Source organism: Lygodium microphyllum, chromosome 28 (genome assembly GCF_053477565.2).
Source record: "Lygodium microphyllum isolate KBCC chromosome 28, Lygodium_microphyllum_v1.1.10, whole genome shotgun sequence".
NCBI lineage: Eukaryota > Viridiplantae > Streptophyta > Polypodiopsida > Schizaeales > Lygodiaceae > Lygodium > Lygodium microphyllum.
Genome location: NC_141162.1, coordinates 87,799,095 through 87,819,851, shown reverse-complemented (window position 1 = coordinate 87,819,851; position 20,757 = coordinate 87,799,095).

Here is a 20,757-nt window from a genome sequence, read left to right as displayed (position 1 = left end):
CGACCTGTAGTGCACAGCAATACATTAGACAGCCTTTTTCACTGTCTGCTCAACAATACATGTAATCTACAACCTATTTGCAGATAAACCTTATGTTTCCTTCCTGCAAACACCTCAAGAATTATAGATTCGCAACTTGTAACCTGCGCACCCACTTTCAGTCAAAACAGCCGAAATCTGTACCCTGAAACTGCTGTCCGCAATCTTGCTGCTCTAGAACGGGGCCTGAAATGGCCTCAGATGCCCAAAATAACACAGCGCTCTTTGCCCACACCAAATCTCATTGTAATTTGAGATTTTTGCTCGACCCTGCTTCCGGTGCCTCCACAGGTACTATCCAAGAGAGAGAGTGGAAGAATGGGAGAGCTTCTTACCTGTGGCTTGTTTGCTCGAACCTTGCTTCTTCTCCTTCGCTTCAACCTTTGAAATCAGCCTCTCTCAGTGGTGCGGCTCTAATACCATGTCAAAAATTGTGTGGTGGGGGGACTTGCTCAAGATGCTGTGCCGAACACACATAGAATGCACACGGAGAAGCTTACTCAAGAGACAAGAAGAGAGATGGATGCCAAAACGTTTTCTTGCTAGTTTCTTCTTCTTCTTCCACACCATTTACAATGTACACAAAGTATAGATAAGATACAACATAAAGGAAAGTGGCCTACTAAGTCAAACAATGCATAATTAACTACGCTAGTCGACTAGCGCTATAACTATGTCAGCTATTGCTGTAAATAGGTGTAACAACCTGAATATAATAAGTAATGAGTCAGTGGCCATGTGAGAGTCATAATGACCACCGACATGCTAAGTGTAGACGTGTGGACTCATCTAACCAGGCAGTCCACCATCAATGTCCGCATGTGTTGAGCTTGTCATCTCAACATGGGAGGAATGATGAAGCACTAAAGTTGAGAGCTTTTCCTTTGGTGCTCAAAGAAGAAGCTAGAATGTGGTTCCAAACTCTAAATCCAGCCCAAAGAGCTGAATGGGAAGGATTGAAGGCAGCTTTCTTACATAGATTTCAACAAACTAACTTAGCTAAAGAGTTATGGCAATGGCTTTTGGCCCTCCATCAAAGTGATCCTTATGGTTATGCAACTTATGAGGAAGGGTTTTTGAAGCTTTGGGGGTAGTGGTCAGACTCAGTGAACCCTGGAGAGAGAGCTCCAAACTGCCTTCAAAAGGATCGATTTATTTCAGGTTTGTATCCCTTGCTCAAGGAGAAGGTAAAGGTGAAATTTCCAAACACTTTTGAAGATGCTTTGAGAATCACTAGGAAAAAGAATCGAAAGATTCTCTACCAAGCCCAAGCTAGCCAAGTAGTTTTGGGAAACAACATCACAACTATGGAGGCCTCTCAAGTTCCCCAAATGCATCTAATGCACTAGGCCTTGTTAGAGGTCAAGAAGACATGATCCAACAAATAAAAAATCTTACTAATCAACTAGAGGGTTTGAGAGTGAATCTTGTGCAAGGTGCAAGAAGACCTATCAAGGGGAAAGCTGATTGGATTCATTGACAACCTCGTGGAGCTGGAAGCAAAAACAATGTCAGGATCAAGAGGTGAACAAGGGGAAGACCAATTAGACTTAGGAGAATTTCCAACCTCGGTCCAGGAACTGGTCCAGGCTATGATCTACTCACCAGGATTGTGATCCAAGGCAGACCTATAGAGGAAGTGGTAGCTAATCTAGAAGAAGAGAGAAGAGCTATCAAGAGAGCGCTGGAGGGCATAATTGCCTACAATCATGAGCAAAGGGCTAGAAGGCTGCAGCAAGACGTGGATATGTACGAGGCTAGACAAGTACTAGACCTGGCTGGGGCAGCCAAGTCCGGACCGAACGTAGAGAGGGAACGGACAGTAGAGGTTGGCATGACATTGAGTGAACTAGTGGCAAAGCGACTCATGGACAATACATCCGTGGAACAGAGTGCTACTGCCCTAGCCACCGCACTATTATCAGGATTGGGAGTCACACAAGGGGCTAAAGGGCAGGCTAGAATCCCCATAGTAGCAAAACAACTAGCTCGATACGAACCTAGCAGTGACCCGTACAGCTTCATGGAGCAGTTTGAGCAAGTATGTGAGGCAAACGTTCTTACTGACCTTGCGCAGTGAGCTCAAGCCTTCGGCCTGTTCTTAGGTGACAAGGGGAGGACCTGGTACTCTAGTCTGGACGACGCAGAACGTACAAACTTCGCTCACCTTAAGGGCCTCTTCATCAAGAGGTTTTCGGAGGCGAGGTATTTAGATAACCTCATTGTTAGGTTGATAAATATCAGCCAAAGGGAGAAGGAGGACATTAGGGATTACGTCACTCAGGTGCGCAGCCTCTACAAGAGAATCCCTGCCAATGATCGACCTACCGTGAGGGCAGTGTCTACAGTGTTCATGAACGGGATTCGGAGTGAGGAGCTCTACAAGGCTTTGGCCAGTAACTCCACCTTACAACGAGACATGCTAGCTCGAGTCTTCGAGGAGGCAATACGCATAGATGATCAACTCAGGGAATGTAGCATGAGGACTACCAACCGAGATAGTGCAAGCTAGAGGGACCTTGAGAGATCAACCACCTTGGGGGAAAAAGCAACTACTAGAGTGCAGGATAAGGGAAAGAGTGTAGACCACGACCAAGGGATGGCAGAGATGAGAATGGAGATTGCACGGTTGCAAGAGCTCATTAGAAAGTCTGTGAGATCGCACGTACAATATGTGTATTGTGGCTGCAATCACCTCCCAGTTGAGTGCCAAGATCCTAGATCTCGGCTGTGCTCAAATTGTGGTAGATTCGGGCATGATGCAGCGCATTACATAATGCCGAGGAGATTCACATACACATAGTAGTACAACCCTCCATACTTAGGTAATAGGCCACTGAATTTCTTTGGCACAGGGGAGCCCAGTTAGTTCTTCCAGCACCAACTGATTCAAGACCTGCCGTACCTAGGCTGGAGATGAACCCAACTGATATACCCAGGCCACCAGGGCCTTTTGTGACTCACCCATCTAGCGATGCTCTTGTTCACTTTGTGGAGGAGCCTAATGAGGAAGAGACATATGTCAATCCATACATATCCTACGACAAGGAGGGCAACCCAGTCCTGATGGACTATCGGCCAGTGCCCGTGATGGCTTTAGGAAGAGGACGAGGTAGAGGCTTTGGAGGGCCCAGCCAGGATCCAGTAACATGCTGGACTTGTGGCCACCGAGGCCACATTTCATCACGCTGCCCAGAGCGAGAACAAGCTAACAAAGACAAAGTGGATCTCCGATGCGCAGAGTGTGGAATCACACATCTGTTTCCTGACTGTCCTAGGTGGAAGCCATCAACCAGCTCTGCCAACATGCCATCGGTGCCTTTGGGGCTCTTTGGAGTGGAAACTTTTGGTAGTGAGGATACACCCATCCCACTACATGCTATGACGCGAGCTCAAACAAAACAAGCAGGCATCTCCTTGCTAGGGCCAAGTAACCTTGATGCAACCTCAATGGGGAAGAAAAGCCGAAGGAGATGGAAAAAGAGAACCGATGCAAAGATAACCCTTAAAACCGAGGAAACGACTACGCTAGTAAACGGGAAAGAAGGTCACTGATGCAGAGGCAGAGACCTCGGCTCCTAAGACAGCAGAGCAAGGGAGTGCCAAGGTAGAGAAATACCCCCAACCCAAACGGCAACTTGAGGCTATAGCCAAGGTCAAGGAGTGGGTCAAGGATGCCCAAAAGCACCTTGAGGATGCTGAACCCATATTGGAAGACCCTATGGACGACTTCTCCAGTGTTAGCACACCAGTCTCACTGAGAGCGGAGTTTTGATGCTGAGAAGTGCTTAAAAATAGCTAAAAATTACAAATATCAAGGGAAAAATATTCAACGTTGAAGGCGACGGCTCGATCTAGGACGATTTTAAGCGTCAAAGTGCTTTAAAGGCGCCCAAGCGACACTTGTTAATTTTTGATAATTTTTTAGACTGTCGTGCAGGTTGTCAAGAGTTACCGGCCAATGCGGGATGTCAAGCCGGATGCCCAGGATTTTTCAGAGCTCAATTCGGAGTCCGGACAGGGAAGAAGCCAAGAAAGCGGGCAAGATACAAAAAGGTGGACATTGGAGTGGCCAAATGTAAGTAACTTTTGGGACCTTTGGGGCATTTTATGCCACAACAAATCGTGGCATCTTTTGGAGGAGAAAAACATGGGGATGAGGGCGACAGGAATGCGCCGAAAAATGTGCTTCTTGGGGATGGAGGCATCATGCAGCCTGTGAACAACCATACACAATGATTATGGGGCTTCATTCCCCTCTGCCTGCTGATCATTTCGCATGTCTTCGCTCCTCCAATGGTGGCTTGAATGCAGAGATAGAAATCTAGTCTTTCTCTCTCCTCCCTCTCTCTCCCTTAAAAGGATGTTCTTGTGTGGAAGAAGACAATGAAGAATGATGGAGGAAAGCTTGTCCGTATGAGACCGGATTGCTTCGGGGTGGATGAAGATATGAAGAATGATGTTCTTGAAGATGCTGGACATTGAATGAGGGCTGACACGCAGTCCCATAGCAAAACCGAGATCCCGAGACACAAAGCCTAAGCGGTAATTCAATTTTTATGAAGGAAAAATGAGTTTTTATGCTATTTGGTTAATGCATTATTGTTCCCATGGGCTGATTATGCATTATGTTGTTGTTTGCTATGAGTTTGATCAGTTGATGCTCAAAAAATCAGAAAATCATAAGTGTTATGGCTGAAATATGGTATGAAACCCGTAAAACACGCGTTTAAGGGGTAAACTGGGGGTTTTTTGCAAAATAAAGGGGAAATATGAGATATAACATCAATAAAACCTGAAACTTTGTTTTCAAAGAACCTACAGGCCACAACCCATAATCAATTTCAATTTCTAGTCATTTTTATTGAAGAAAATAAAGGAAAAATACCAAAAAATGGTGGAAAATGGGTTTTAAAGGGGAGAAAATTAGGAAACGATAGAAAGAAAATTACATAAGTGTTTGTGCAATGTATAATGAAGGTAGAGCATGAGGTTAGCCTCGGTGTACCCTCATTTCTATGTTTTGTCCGTATTTATTGCTTTCTCTACAAAGAAATACACATAAAACGACTCTTACACCTATCAACGATTGCAAAACATTAAACAGTAGGGGTGAGAGGGGAGGTTGAGCATCAAAATACAATCTTAAACCTGATTTATGTGTTGCATCATGGCTATAGGATGTTGTTTTAAAATAAAGGAAAAGGCAGCATGAGCGTAAGGCTCGGTGTCTCTCCTTGTTTCAATACATAAACATTAGCATGAAAATCATGGAAAGATTGGTTGCACATGATACACACTGCTGAGTTTCTATTATTTGTGCACCAAACCATTCACATTATGCACTATGCATGGTTCATGGTATCAAAGGAAAATCTCCTGGACTGCATAGCAATTGTTTTCTTAGGACTTTTACCCATGATTGAGAGTGTGAGGTTATCCCTTGCCGTAGGGTAGAGGGTCGGTTTCCTAAGGGACTGTGAAGTGAGGAAGCATGGTATATCTCCTGGAAATACACGAAATATAAAAGAGAGGAGTTTGTGTTCGATTTTGTTATATGTTTAGCAGTGCATCAAAGGGCCAATCCCTGAGATGTAGGAGAGCTGCAGCGGAGGCACTCCACCGACTATTAGTCGGTGGAGTGCCTTCTATGTGTGTGTCGTCGTGGCATTGCTAATGTATAAGGGATCTCCCTCTGAGGAGTTTTAGGGAACCGTCGGACTATGAACTATAAACGTATGAATTAAGCTCTAGGGCACTTTGTCCTTCAGCATTAGATTGACGCTCCTGGTCCGTGAGGCCGTGAGGGTGTTTGTGCGTCATGAGCATGAGGTCCGGCTAGCGCTATAGCCAGTGCCGGCCCATTTCAAGTCCTATCAGTGGTGTGTTTGCCGAGAGCTGCTTAGAAGTGGCAGTCCTCGAATTCTGGTTGTCTAGGGACCAGTTAGCAGTTTATGCCAAAGGATACTGAGATTGACTCATTATTCATTGATAAGCATCGTCTAGCCGAAATCCAAAAGCCAGAGAGAGATGAAAGAGCTAGGTGACGTGCTGAAATTCTTAGGAGGTATTCCCCTAAGCATAGCGGTGCTAAACCCTCACGAGGGAGTGGATCTAGTGGTCTTGGTGCCACAACTAGTAAGTTAGGAGAAGGTGGAAGGTCTAGTGCTCCCCTTTCTTCCATAAGGCAGTCTACATCAAGTGTGGGAGGTGTAACCCCACTGTCCCCTATTCCTAGTGCAAATCCAATTCCCGTCATGGCGCATCCCATTGCAATTCCTATAGGAACGGTGGATTTTCCAGCTTTAGGTTACCCGCTACCCATTTTTAATGGGCTAGTTGAGGAAGATGCAGAGCTCCACAGGAGTTTCAAAAGCTGATGTTTAACTATCGCATCCAAGAAGAAGGACATTTAATGATGTTCTTCAACATGACTCTCAAAGGAAGAGCTGCCATATGGTATCATGGTTTAGAAGCCGAAACCATATTGAATATTGATTCATTTTATGGAGCTTTTCGAAGGGAGTTTGCCCCTGAAAGGGGTGGGCAATATTGGTTGCGTGTACTCAACGTGACCCGCCAAGAACCACACGAGGATATTCGTGCTTATGCAAAGAAACTAAAAGAGGTTTTTCGTAAGTTGGAAGCCTCTATTCCTATCCCCGCAGCTGCCCAATTGCAATATTTTCTGCATGGTTTGGACTTCAATATTCAGTTGCAGTTGAGTAATGTCCCTTTGGGGGATATAGATACTGCCATTACACGAGCACAAGAAGTGGAATCCTGACTACAAGCAGCCTATGCCTCTCGTGCCAATCCGAATATAGGTCTAGCATTGGGAAATAATATGGCGATGGCCAATGGCAGTGGTAGCCAAGGGATAGCGATGGCTAACCCTAATGGGAGAGGGAACATGATGCCGAATGGTCTTTATTACCAGCTCCCCCTAGCATGTCGATGCCTATGGGCAATCAAATGGCTCCAAATGGTGGAGGCCAATTAGTTAATCCTAATACCGTGCCTATGGCTCATTAACCAGTGCCTAATCAAATTTTTAGGCCGATGGATCGGCAGGGTAATGATCAAGGCTACGAGTCGAGCGCTTCTAATGTTCTTGGAGAGGTTAAGGACATGATGAAGCATTATACCGACATGATTACGGAGTAGTATCGACAAATAGTCGTTGATGTCAACTTTCTTAAAAAACAACAAAATTTGATAGGAAGTTGACACCTAGATGAGGGTGTACCTTCAAGGTTTAGCTGCAAATGGTGTGGTGGGCAACATTATCCACGAAATTGCCCAAATGTCAAGTGCGACATTTGTGGAAAATCCGGCCATTTAGCAGCCACTTGCTGGAGTAAGATTAGTTCCCTCCAGCGAGATAGTCGACAACCAGGGCCTGTTAATCATCGTGCGTAAGGAAATGATTTCCAGCGAGAAGACGGGCCTAAACAAATACTCCAACGACCAAAGGCTACAGTGGAGGAGTTGCCTAGTGGTAGTGGGGTTAGTTTGATTGAGGATGTGCATGTTAATGATGCTGAAACCTCTAATCCACAAGTTGTCCTTACAAGAGGTCAAAAGGGTAGAGAGGCCGACAAGGATAAGCCTGTCGACGGAAACCCTAAACAGGGCGACAAAGGAACGCATGTTCTGGGATCCTGCCGTGGAAGGGGGACCTCTGAAGCTCGTGGAGAGTAAAGCCAATGCTAAGAAGGATAAGGAACCATCGAGGAAGAAGGTAAAAGTTAAAAAGAGGCAATAAAGCCGGTTCAACGACTTAAAGAGCGGATGGTTTGGCGTGAAAAGCGAACTTTACCAAACTATCATGAGTTCGATTTGGCAAGCTCTCTTTGCAAATTCAAGCCACAGATGTGAACCTTTTATAGCTTATTAAGCTTTCTCCAAGAGTACGCAAGGAATTTAGAAAGATCCTGCGTACTGGGTATATTGTAGAACCTTTGGGTATTGCGCGAGTTGGTGATGACTGGTTCAAGCATGCTAAGAAGCATTGCCCAAGGGTTGCAGCCTATGTCGATGGGATATTAGTAGATTATGCCATTGTTAACACGGGATCATCTGTTAACATTATGAGTTCTGAACTGATGGAAAGATTGGGTCTTGCGATCCAGAAAGATACTTCCACAATTCTCAAAATGGCGGATGATAGTTTGAGACAGCCGAAAGGCTGCATTACTAAGGTCCATGTCACAGTTGCAAATGTAGAATGCCTGCTGGACTTTAGGGTAATTTGTTTTGCAGGGCGTCCAAGTTACCAAGTATTACTTGGACAACCTTGGATCTTGCAAGCAGACTGCCAAGTGGATATACCCGCCAATCAACTGATATTTGATAGAGGTGCCCAATGCATGGTGATTGATGCCTATCCTGAGTCTCCGTAGAGTGAGAGAGCTCCTCTATCTTCCACAAAATTGGAGACATTAGAAGATGTATCCGCCAGTGAGCCATCATCAAGTGATGAGTCCATAGAGGGATCCACCACGGAAGATATCTATCAGATTACCCTGAACAAGCCAATAGAGGCTCAAGATCGTATAAGAGACGCATATGTTATCAAGCTAGACCTTGGTATGCCTCATGAGTCGTGACCAATCAAATTAGGGTCCATGCTCAGTGTCCAAGAATGCGAGGAGTATGTCTCTCTGATCCAAGAGTTTCGCGATATTTTCACCCGGAGTTATGATGAACTTAGAGGCATTCCTCCTAGTCTTGGTGTCCATTCAATTCCGTTGAAGGAAGGAAGTCGCCCTGTACGATAGAAAGTAAGGCGTATGCCTTTCGAACTCAGGGACGGGCTATATGAGGAGCTACAGAAGCTTCGAAAAGCGGGTTTTGATTTTTCCTATGCAACACACGAAATGGTGTTCACCAGTTGTGATCAGAAAGAAGAAAAATAATCAAATCCGATTATGTGTAGATTTTAGAGAGTTGAATAAGCAGATGGTTAAGGATTACTACCCGTTGCCATTCATTGACCAGATTTTGGATCAATTAGCGGGTAGGGAAATATATTCATTTATGGATTGCTTTGCAGGATATAGCCAGATGGCAATTGCAGAGGAAGACAAGTTGAAAATGACTTTTATTACTGTCTTTGGTACTTTTGCGTACCATGTGATGGCCTTTGGTTTATGCAATGCGCCTAATTCGTGACAACGAACAGCAGATAAGACATTCGGTGACATATCCCCTGAAGAGTTGAAGTTGTTTATTGATGACTTAGGGGCAGCCACCGTGAGAGAAAGGCAGTTGATTATTTTGCGAAAATGTTTTGAGCGGTGTAGGCAATTATGCATCGCTCTAAACCCACGGAAGTACGTTTTTGGCGTACCTTATGGGCTCTTGCTGGGCCATGTGGTCAGTTCGGTAGGAATTGCGACAGACCCCAAGAAGGTCAAAGTCATAGTTGTTATGAGTCCACCACGCACGCCAAAAGAAGTTCATAGCTTTCTGTCTTCGGTTGGTTATTACCGCAGATCCATAAACGCCTTGGCAGAAAGAACGTTGCCGCTTACAAATCTATTGTCCTTTAGCTGTCTGTTTGTATGGGGTGACCCTTGTAAGGTAGCTTTCGAGGATGTGAAGCAAGAGCTAGTAAAAGCTCCCGTTTTAAAAGCACCTAAAAGAGGTGAGGTGTTCTATATATTTTCAGCAGCCACCATGACATTCCACGATGCCCTACAACCTTGGTGGCTTACTCCTGATTTCATAATTAAACTCCTGCAAAGTGATTAACCACTTCGCTAGACGATCAGGCGGCTACAGCTTATTCATCAATAATCAAAGCCCCTCCGCCTTTGTATAAAGCACAACTTTCTCATAGAGAATATAATGCCTAAATTTCTTGGTCCCAAAGACCATCGCAAGACACAACTTCTCCATGTAGGTATAATTGATCTCTGAAATGCCCAATTTTTGACTAGCAAAAGCTATCGGATGATACCACTTGTCCTCCCAACTTTGGGGAGCCGAAACAGCTAGTTTCCGTTTAGAGCAGATAATATGCAGTTTCCTTTTAAAGCAGATAATATGCAGTTTCGGTCCACCGAAAGAATTAGTGTCGGACCGTGGAACCCATTTCCTGATAATATGCAGTTTCGGTCCACCGAAAGAATTAGTGTCGGACCGTGGAACCCATTTTCTGAATAAGGTGATCAAAAGCTTGACTGAGCCTTGGCAAATCAAGCACAATAAAACGACTCCTTATAATCCGCAAGCAAATGGGCAGGTGGAAAGTACTAATAAGCAGCTTGTGGGTATCATGTTTAAGATAGTCTCTGAGACGAAACGAGACTGGGACAAGAAGTTGTATGTGGCAGTATGGGCGTATAATACCACGTTCAAATGAGCCACTGGCCACACGCCGTTCAAACTAGTTTATGGTGAAGAGTGTGTTTTACCCTTAGAAATTGAGTTGCCAACCATTAGATTCGCAATAAACCATTCTTTGGGTAATGAGGACGCCCTATTAGAACGTTTCACGACTTTAGCGCACCTCGATGAAATTAAGTTGCAAAGCCTGTTACACCAAGAGGTGGCTAAACATCGCATGAAATAGTTGCATGACCTAAAAGCGAAGAAGTACACCTTTAAGAAAGGGCAACTAGTTTTGTATTACGATGCGTAGGGAGCTGTTCCCAGGAAAATTGGAACCTAAATGGGATGGGCCCTACAAGATTGTTAGGTTAGGGATGAATAGGTCTACGGCCCTATTAGCTAATCTACAGGGAGTAGAGTTTAAAAATAAGGTTAATCTTAATAAGATTAAACCTTATTATTTCTAAGTATGCTAATATAAAGAAAATGCATTACAGGTCCATGCTGAGGACGATTTGAGACCTGTAAAAGAGCTTAAAAGCTGGTTGATGGGTCGGTTAATCCCTTATTTGGAGCACCCATATCTGGAGCAGAGATACCATCAGGGGAAACTCATCTAGTGGAGCAAAGGATACAAAGTGATTGAGCAAGAAGACGGAACCTTTTTGTGGGAGATTAAAGTCTTTTTCCATCACTGTTTACGATTGTTGACGAGTATCACTGTTGAGTTCAATGAAGAAGGTGGGATGGAGCCGTCAGTTCATCCTCTCAACATGCTAAACTTTGATTACCATAATTATGAATAGAGGAGTTTGTGATGGCCGGCTGTGTAACCCCATTGTGGATGTATACATTATATTTTGACGGAGCGTCCAGGGGTCCTAATAAAAAAGGGAGTGTTGGAGTAGTAATCCGAGACCCCCGACATAGAGTGACGATGAAGTTAGCTGCTTATCTCGGGTTTAGGATTCACTAACAATATGGCGGAGTACAAAGCCTTGATTGTGGGACTGTATATTGCCAAACAAGGTGGTATTCGTCGGTTGTTAGTAAAAGGGGATTCCCAGTTGATTTTGAATCAGCTAGATGGGACATACATAGTGCGGAATCCCATTCTTTGTATGTATCATCGGACTGCTATGACCCTACTTGAGGAGTTTGAGAGTGTGTCTTTTCAGCTAACTCCACGTTACTGGAATCAGTTTGTGGATTCATTGGCAAATCTCGCTTATGAAGAAGACCTTTTCTTCAATTGTGGTCCTAGTCTTGATATTGTTATCACTGATGAGACAGGACCCGGTCGCTTGTGGGGAATGTTATCAGAGCATGCAATATATGGCAGACGATGGTTGATATGGGTGATGCGAAGAGTAGCTGAGACCAATCTACCGTTATTATCTAGGACCCATAAGTTAATTAGACAACATATTATGTGTACGCCTCTTGCTATATATGCAGGAGGGATGGGTCATAACCTTATGCATATAGTTTAGGGCTATGAGCCTGTGTTTTCCTCCTTGGAAAGGAGTCTATTCTTGTGTATCTGGATTCTTTCAGGGGAGGATGTGTAGGTACTATTATGTCTGATTTAGTTAGGCCAAGAGGGCTAGTATTGCGACAATTTGAGTGTTTTATTTCATTAGGCCAAGAGGGCCAGTTGTCTGTTTAGTGCAGGTACGGTTAATGGTTTTTGTTTTAGTTCTGTGCTAGACAGGTTTGGAAGAAGAGCTTGGAAGGAGAATTTTGTTGCGTGGAAGCTTCTCGTGGCCCTATCCAGGTGATATCCCTCCTTTATGAGTACTGTGGTTTTTATGCTATATGTGTTTGTGTACTTATTAAGGGGTTTTCCCGTTTCTTGTTGGGGACCGGCGACCAAGGCATGAAGTACCCAGGGTTAGGTTCAGTGTGTTTGAGGGAGGTCTGAGTAGTCACTGCCTCCTGTAAAGACATTGTCAGGCGTTGAAAGACTTGTTTTAGAAGGGAGTCCTAGTGGCCCTGTTCTACTAGCCTACTAGGCGGCCATTCTAGGAGTTCTTGTTAGTTGTGAGGCCATTAGAGAGGCCTGCAAAAGAAACATAAAATGATAAAGGAAAAGAAATCCTGAATATCTTAAAGAAAGTAAATATATACAAAGGTGTGTAAAAAGGGGTTCTAACCCCTGTCAAAAAATAGAAAAGAAAGAAAACTTTATACACAGTTGATCATCGCCTAGTAAAGGCCTGGTAGGTTCCTAGGGACGAGTCACGATGCCTTGTCTTCCTAGGGGTGGCATCCTGCCGGAAAAGAAGAAAATATGGAAGGTTGGAGCGAAAATAAAAGTGAGCGTCAGAAAAGGATTAAGTGTCGCCTTGCGAGGGCTTGGTAGGTTCTTGGGTATAGAGACAGGACCTGAGGCTGATGCCCTATTCTCCTTGGGTCACTATGCTCAGCTCCCTCGTTTTTACATGCCTGAGTATGTTAATAAAATAAAAACCCTAAAAGAAGAAATGTGCTATACGAAAATACTTCTTGATCAGGCTATAGGAGTCCTCACCTAGTAGGAGCTCCTAGTTGTGTTGTCCTTAGTTAGGTAGGCAGTTCAGACCACCACTTAGGGAAACCTCTTTGACAGTGCTTTTTAGTTTGGCTGTGTTGGAGCAGTTGGATAATGACTAGCTTCGCACCTTTTATCAAATTATGCTAGGCCTACTCCTTGTGGATGTCATGCCTTGGTTCTGTTAGGGGGTAGGGTGAGCATTGTACTGTGTTTAATATGTCTCTATTTTGTAACAGCTTGATGCTTCCTTTGGTTGTTTTTTGTGCAAATCTATGGTGGGATTCGACAGGCTGAGTCACCCTATCCCGTAGTTGACAATGAGAGCGGAGTTTTGATGCTAAGAAGTGCTTAAAAATAGCTAAAAATTACGAATATCAAGGAAAAAATATTCAACGCCAAAGGCGACGGCTCGATCTAGGATGATTTTAAGCGTCAAAGTGCTTTAAAGGCGCCCAAGCAACACTTGTTGATTTTTGATAATTTTTCAGACTTCCGTGCGGGTTGTCAAGAGTTACCGGCCAATGCAGGACGTCAAGCTGGACGCCCAGGATTTTTCAGAGCTCAATTCGGAGTCCGGATGGGGAAGGAGCCAAGAAACCGGGCAAGATACGAAAAGGTGGACATTGGAGTAACCAAATGTAAGTGACCTTTGGGACCTTTGGGGCATTTTATGCCACAACAAATCGTGGCATCTTTTGGAGGAGAAAAACGTGGGGATGAGGGCGACAGGAATGCACCGAAAAATGCGCTTCTTGGGGATGGAGGCATCATGCAGCCTGTGAACAACCATACACAATGATTATGGGGCTTCATTCCCCTCTGCCTGCTAATCATTTCGCATGTCTTCACTCCTCCAATGGTGGCTTGAATGCAGAGAAGGAAATCTAGTCTTTCTCTCTCCTCCCTCTCTCGCCCTTAAGAGGTTGTTCTTGTGTGGAAGAAGACAATGAAGAATGATGGAGGAAAGCTTGTCCGGATGAGACCGGATTGCTTCCGAGTGGATGAAGATATGAAGAATGCTGTTCTTGAAGATGCTGGACATTGAATGAGGGCTGACACGCAGTCCCATAGCAAAACCGAGATCCCGAGACACAAAGCCTAAGCGGTAATTCAATTTTTATGAAGGAAAAATGAGTTTTTATGCTATTTGGTTAATGCATTATTGTTCCCATGGGCTGATTATGCATTATGTTGTTGTTTGCTATGAGTTTGATCAGTTGATGCTCAAAAAATCAAAAAATCATAAATGTTATGGCTGAAATTAATGGTATGAAACCCGTAAAACACGCATTTAAGGGGTAAAATAGGGGTTTTTTGCAAAATAAAGGAAAAATATGAGATATAACATCAATAAAACCTGAAATTTTGCTGTCAAAGAACCTAAGGGCCATTGTCCATAATCAATTTCAATTTCTAGTCATTTTTATTGAATAAAATAAAGGAAAAATACTAAAAAATGGTGGAAAATGGGTTTTAAAGGGGAGAAAATTAGGAAACGATAAAAAGATAATTCCAGAAAATTACATAAGTGTTTATGTAATGTATAATGAAGGTAGAGCATGAGGTTAGCCTCAGTGTATCCTCATTTCTATGTTTTGTCTGTATTTATTGCTTTCTCTACAAAGAAATACACATAAAACAACTCTTACACCTATCAACGATTGCAAAACATTAAACGGTAGGGTGAGAGGGGAGGTTGAGCGTCAAAATACAATCTTAAACCTGATTTATGTGTTGCATCATGGCTATAGGATGTTGTTTTAAAATAAAGGAAAAGGCAGCATGAGCGTAAGGCTCGGTGTCTCTCCTTGTTTCAATATATAAACGTTAGCATGAAAATCATGGAAAGATTGGTTGCGCATGATACACAATGCTGAGTTTCTATTGTTTGTGCACCAAACCATTTACATTATGCACTATGCATGGTTCATGGTATCAAAGGAAAATCTCTTGGACTGCATAGCAATTGTTTTCTTAGGACTTTGACCCACGATTGAGAGTGTGAGGTTATCCCTTGCCGTAGGGTAGAGGGTCGGTTTCCTAAGGGACTGTGAAGTGAGGAAGCATGGTATATCTCCTAGAAATACACGAAATATAAAAGAGAGGAGTTTGTGTTCGATTTTGTTATATGTTTAGCAGTGCATCAAAGGGCCAATCCCTGAGATGTAGGAGAGCTCCAGTGGAGCTCCGACTATTAGTCGGTGGAGTGCCTCCTATGTGTGTGTGGTTGTGGCATTGCTAATGTATAAGGAATCTCCCTCTGAGGAGTTTTAGGGAACTGTTGGACTATGAACTATAAACGTATGAATTAAGCTCTAAGGCAGTTTGTCCTTCAGCATTAGATTGACGCTCCTGGTCCGCGAGGCCATGAGGATGTTTGTGCGTCATGAGCATGAGGTTCGGCTAGTGCTATAGCCAGTGCCGGCCCATTTCAGGTCCTATCACTCACCCTCAAAACCACAGGCTGGGAGCATACCTACACCACTAGGAGTAACTTAGTAGCAAGGCCGGGGGGAAACTTACCAGGACAGACAGAATACATGGCCTAGAACTGCTAGCCTCAGATGAAGACAAGGGTCCAGTAGACTCCTCACAACCTTGCTATCCACTCCAGTAACTCTAAGCTTGGAGGATCTGCTTAAGCAAAATCATTCATTGTGGCAAGAGTTAAAAGACTCGATCGAGGGACACGCAGGACTTGCGGGTGCTGATCCGCAAGATCATGATGCAGTTACACGGATCCCAAGTCTAACTCTACACTCAAATCCTAAGTCCTTGCACATCAATGCTTTTTGGGAAGGCACTGAAATGCATGCAATTTTTCCCGTCCTAGCCTTAGGAGACATGACTCGAAAAGGAATCGTGGACATAGGCGCCGGTGTTAGTGTGCTAAACCATGCAGTCCTAGAGGCATGGGGAAACCCTCCTGTGGAGACCGCTAGGTTCAATGTCACGCTAGCAAATGGAATGAGGGTAAGACCATTTGGGGTCTTAAAGAATTGTCCGGTAAAGATTTCCGGTGTGCAATTTTTGGTGAACTTCATTGTCATGAAGGGGGTGGATTACGACATACTATTAGGCCGACCTTGGATGAGGAATGCACGAGTCATAAAGGACTGGGGCAATGGATTGATTTTCCTAGGGAACAGAACTAGTGCAGTGAGGGTAGAGATGGACACTTGGACGACGACACCTATTGACCTAGCTGCCATCTCGGCTACTCTAAAAGGCAATACTCAAATGACCAAGCCCTATGGATCGCTCGCTAGATATATTCCTTGCCCTGAGGATGAGAGGGATTGGATGCACGTTTTGGCAACCATTGACCTACCATTCTCGGATGAGGAAGGACCACATCAGCAGGCTGCTAAAGCCGCAACCATGCCAACTGAGGAGCCAGTTGTGCCGCTTTGCATGATGGCAGGAAGCTCACTAAACCCGGGTAAACCGGCCTCATTCCGCATCCCCAACAACAAATTAGAGCTTCAGGAAATCGTAGAGTATCTGACCAATAAATTGGGCGGCAATTTGGCTGCTAACTTAAAACCTCTACGTGACCTTTTAGCTAAACCAGAATGGAAATGGACCAAGGTCAACAACCTTAACTTGCTATATAACTGGGCTTTAGTTACTGACGACAAGGATATTGAAGAGGGAAGCTTAGGGGATGATGAGCAGTCAGAAGGACAGGACCCAAATGATGAGGAGTATGAGGACTGTCACTCTACGGGAGAAGAGAGTGAAGAAGAGATAGACACAATAGAGTATGACACGGAGGGAAAAGCGATAGAACAAATCAGGGCAGACTTGAGGCCTAGGAAAGAAGAGATTAGTCAGAATGAAAAAGGAGTCATGCTAATGGAGTGTGACAAATCTTGGCTAGAACGCATAGGAGTCGTGGATTACGAGCAAGTAGGAGTAGCACAACCAGGGGTAATCCCAGTGCTTAAGACAGATGCACCTATGGAACTACGACCCCCTGGGGAAACACCTTCCTCAAGTGAGGAATGCGACTTTAACTCAGAGTCGAAAGTTAGCACTGAAAGTGATCCCGAGATATCGCAACCCTCTAAGGTCAAATGCACCAAGGGAGACTTGCCAGTCCACTTGAGGCGTAGGAGGCTAAAAGAGGAGGCCAGGAAGCAAGCAAGGGACTCAGAAGCGGAAAGGCAGAGGAAACCACAGGATCTGCCCAAACGGTTTACCAAATTTAAAAAGGATGATAGAGTGGTGATTCTGTTAGGTGCAAAAAGACAAGGTCAGACTAGTGAACCAATCGAGGGACCCGCCAAAGTCAAAGAGGTCAACTTGGCTGGGAAAGGTGAAAAACCAAGACCGGTGCTCGTTGCAGATGACTTGGTGGAGGATCAAGAGACCAAACTCATTGCACTCCTGCAAGAGTACATTGACGTGTTTGCCTGGACATTAGACGATGAACTTAAGGGAGTCGACCCTAGGGTCGTGACTCATAACATCCCAATGGTCCCAGATGCAGTGCCAACGAAACAACGACCTTACCCCATGAATCCCAAGCATGCCCATGCAGTGAAAGAGGAGATTGATAAACTCATGAGGGCAAGTTTCATATATGAGATCAAGCACACGGATTGGGTATCACCTATCGTGATTGTCATGAAAAAAATGGAAAAATCCGAGTGTGCGTGAACTACAAAAAAGTGAATGCCGCTACGAAGAGGGATAACTATCCTTTACCTTACACCGAGCACATGCTTGAGAGGGTAGCAGGAAAGGAAGCCTACAATTTTGTGGATGGTTTCTCGGGCTACAATCAAGTGCAAGTGCACCCCGACGACAGGCACAAGACTGCCTTTGCCACGGAATGGGGTGTGTTCGCCTACATTGTCATGCCTTTTGGGCTAATGAATGCACCTGCAACTTTCCAATGCCTAATGTGCACTATATTTAAGGACATGCTTAGGCGCGAACTGGAAGTGTTCGTAGACGACCTATGTTTACACTCTAGTTGGGCTGAACACTTGGAGAAATTGAGAGCTGTCTTTGAAAGGTGTAGGTTGTACCACCTCTCGTTGAACCCCTTAAAGTGCCAGTTCTGGGTAAAACACGGATGCATCTTAGGGCATGTAGTGTCAAGAAACGGGATTGCTACTGACTTTTCCAAAATCAGAGTCATTGTTGACCTACCACCATGCGATAACTATAAGGAAGTTCAGTGCTTCTTGGGACACATTGGATATTATCGACAATTTGTGCTAAATTACGCACTAATAGCTAGACCATTGTACAAGCTATTGATAGTGTTTGAGTGGACCGAGGAATGCCAGCGCGCATATGAGGAGTTGAAAAAGGCTCTTACAACTACACCAATCTTGCGAGCCCCAGACTGGAACGTAACGTTTCATGTACACATAGACACCTCTAAGTTCGCTATTGGAGCCATGCTATGCCAGCCTAGTGAACATAACTTGGATTACCCGGTGAGTTTTGCCAGCAGGCAGCTCACAGAGACCGAGATGAACTATTCCACGACAGAAAGGGAGGGGTTGGCCATGGTATTTGCGGTAAAGAAATTTAGACATTACCTGTTGGCCACTCCCTTTGTCTTCTTTGTTGACCATTAAGCCTTGCTATACCTTGTAAACAAGCCCTGCGTTACGGGGCGCATAACTAGATGGTTACTCCTCTTACTGGAGTTTGACTTCTCTGTGGTTGTACGCAAAGGAAAGCAGCACTACATGGCTGACTGATGGACCAAAAACCAGGCCGGCACTGGCTCATGCACTAGCCGGGCCTCATCACTACGCACAAGACAACCCCTCGGCCTCGCGGCCAGGAGCGTCTATCAAAATCTCTGCCTTTCTAAACATTGCATTTGTAATACGTTGTAGTCCAACTGATCCTAACCCAATATTACTCCTCAGAGGGAGTCCCTTTCACATAGCCAAAAGGCTGGAATCACATACACATGGGGTTCCTCCTACGGCTGAATGCCATCAACCCTCTGCGACTCTCCTACACCTTGGGGATTGGCCCCTCGATGCGTCGCTCAACATATAAACATTTCGCACAAAAGTCCACTCACGGTACTATTTAATCGTATACAGGAATGTACCATTGTCCTTACTTCTCTTTTCCCTAGACCCCACGACTAGCCTGTGGCTTAGGGTGTCCTGTCTCTCACTCAACATAGGTCAATGTCCTAATGAAAACAATTGCTGTGCATCCAGGATTTCTGATACCTTTAAATATTTCCATGATTTATGTATTTGTGGATGCCAAGTGCTCAAACAGTTATGGAATCATTATTGTGCACATATGGAAAACATCCTTTCAATGACTTCCAACTACCGTTCTTATGCGGCGTTGCACAGACCTAGCACCAAGGGAACCCTCGTGCTACTAGGCTCTTATCTTATAATTATTATCCGTCCTAAATGGCATGCAAACAAAAATAGCAATCTTTTCATCATTTTACTCCACATTTAGACACACTTTAACCACTCTACCCTCCCATCGATCAAATGTTGCATTGTTGTATAGATTTATAGGGCATTTTGCCATCATTTTATGTATAAAAAGCGGAAAAAACACACTAGAACAAGAAAGTGGGGTTGAACTGAGGCAAATCCTCATGCTTCAGTCCCCACAAACATTCACAAACATTGCTCTTAATTTTCATTAATTTTCCGCACCCAAAATGCATTTTTCTCCTATTTTTAGTGATTTTTCTCTATTTTCCTTGTATTTTCCCTTATTTTCTGCATTATTTTATTACTAAAAATTCAAAATAGGTTATGGGCTGTGGCCCTTAGTTCCTTCTTGCAGCAAAATTGAAAATTTAGTTGGTGTTACTATTCATTTTTCCATTTTTATGCCCAAAACCATCATTTTCCCTTGATTTTCCATATTTTACGTGTTTTAGCATATTATTTTGAACCACAAGATACATATTTTTCTGATTTTCTGATTATTACCAGCAAGTACTCATGGAAAACAGCAACATAAACAATTTTTAACCCACATGAACAACATTTTATCAATCAAAAGTCATGAAATCTCAATTTTCCTTTGAAAATTTTGAATTACCGCTTATTTGCGTGTTTCGGGTTTCATGTCCATGGCTGCAAATTTGAAAATCAGCAGCACTTCATGTCCAGCACGATCACAAATCACCATTTCCAGCCCGTGGAGCAATCCGATCCATGCCGAACAAGCCTCCATCATTCTTTCTTCTACCTTCTTCTTCCGACATGAACTTGCCTTTAGAAGAGAGAGAGGGAGGAGAGAGAAAGAGTGAAATCAGAGATCTTCAAAGAGGGCATCATTGCGCGAGCGAAGGGCGGCGATAGAGTCAGGGTTCAGAGGGGAATCAATGCCCAATGTCAATTGGGGGGGTTGCTCACAGGCAGGAGATGGCTCCTCCATGATTGAAGCGCAAAAATCGGACGTGATGGCGCCTTCTCTCCTCCACGATTTTGCATCGCTCATTTTCATCTTCCTTTCATGTGACATTTAAAATTGGGCTCCCAAAGGTCATGCCCACTTTTGCCAAACTTTGGTCCCCACCCCTTCATATCTTGACCGGTTTCTTGGCCATTCCCCCGTCCGGACTCGGAATCAAGCTCTGAAAAATCCTGGGCGTCCGGCTTAGCATCTCGCATTGGCCAGTAGCTCGTGTCAACCCGCACGACTGTCTAAAAAATTATGAAAAATCAACAAGTGTCGCTCGGGCGCCTTTAAAGCACTTTGACGCTTAAAATCGTCCTAGATCGAGCCGCCGCCTTTGACATTGAATATTTTTCCCTTGATATTCATAATTTTTAGCTATTTTTAAGCACTTCCCGTCACCTAAATTCCGCTCT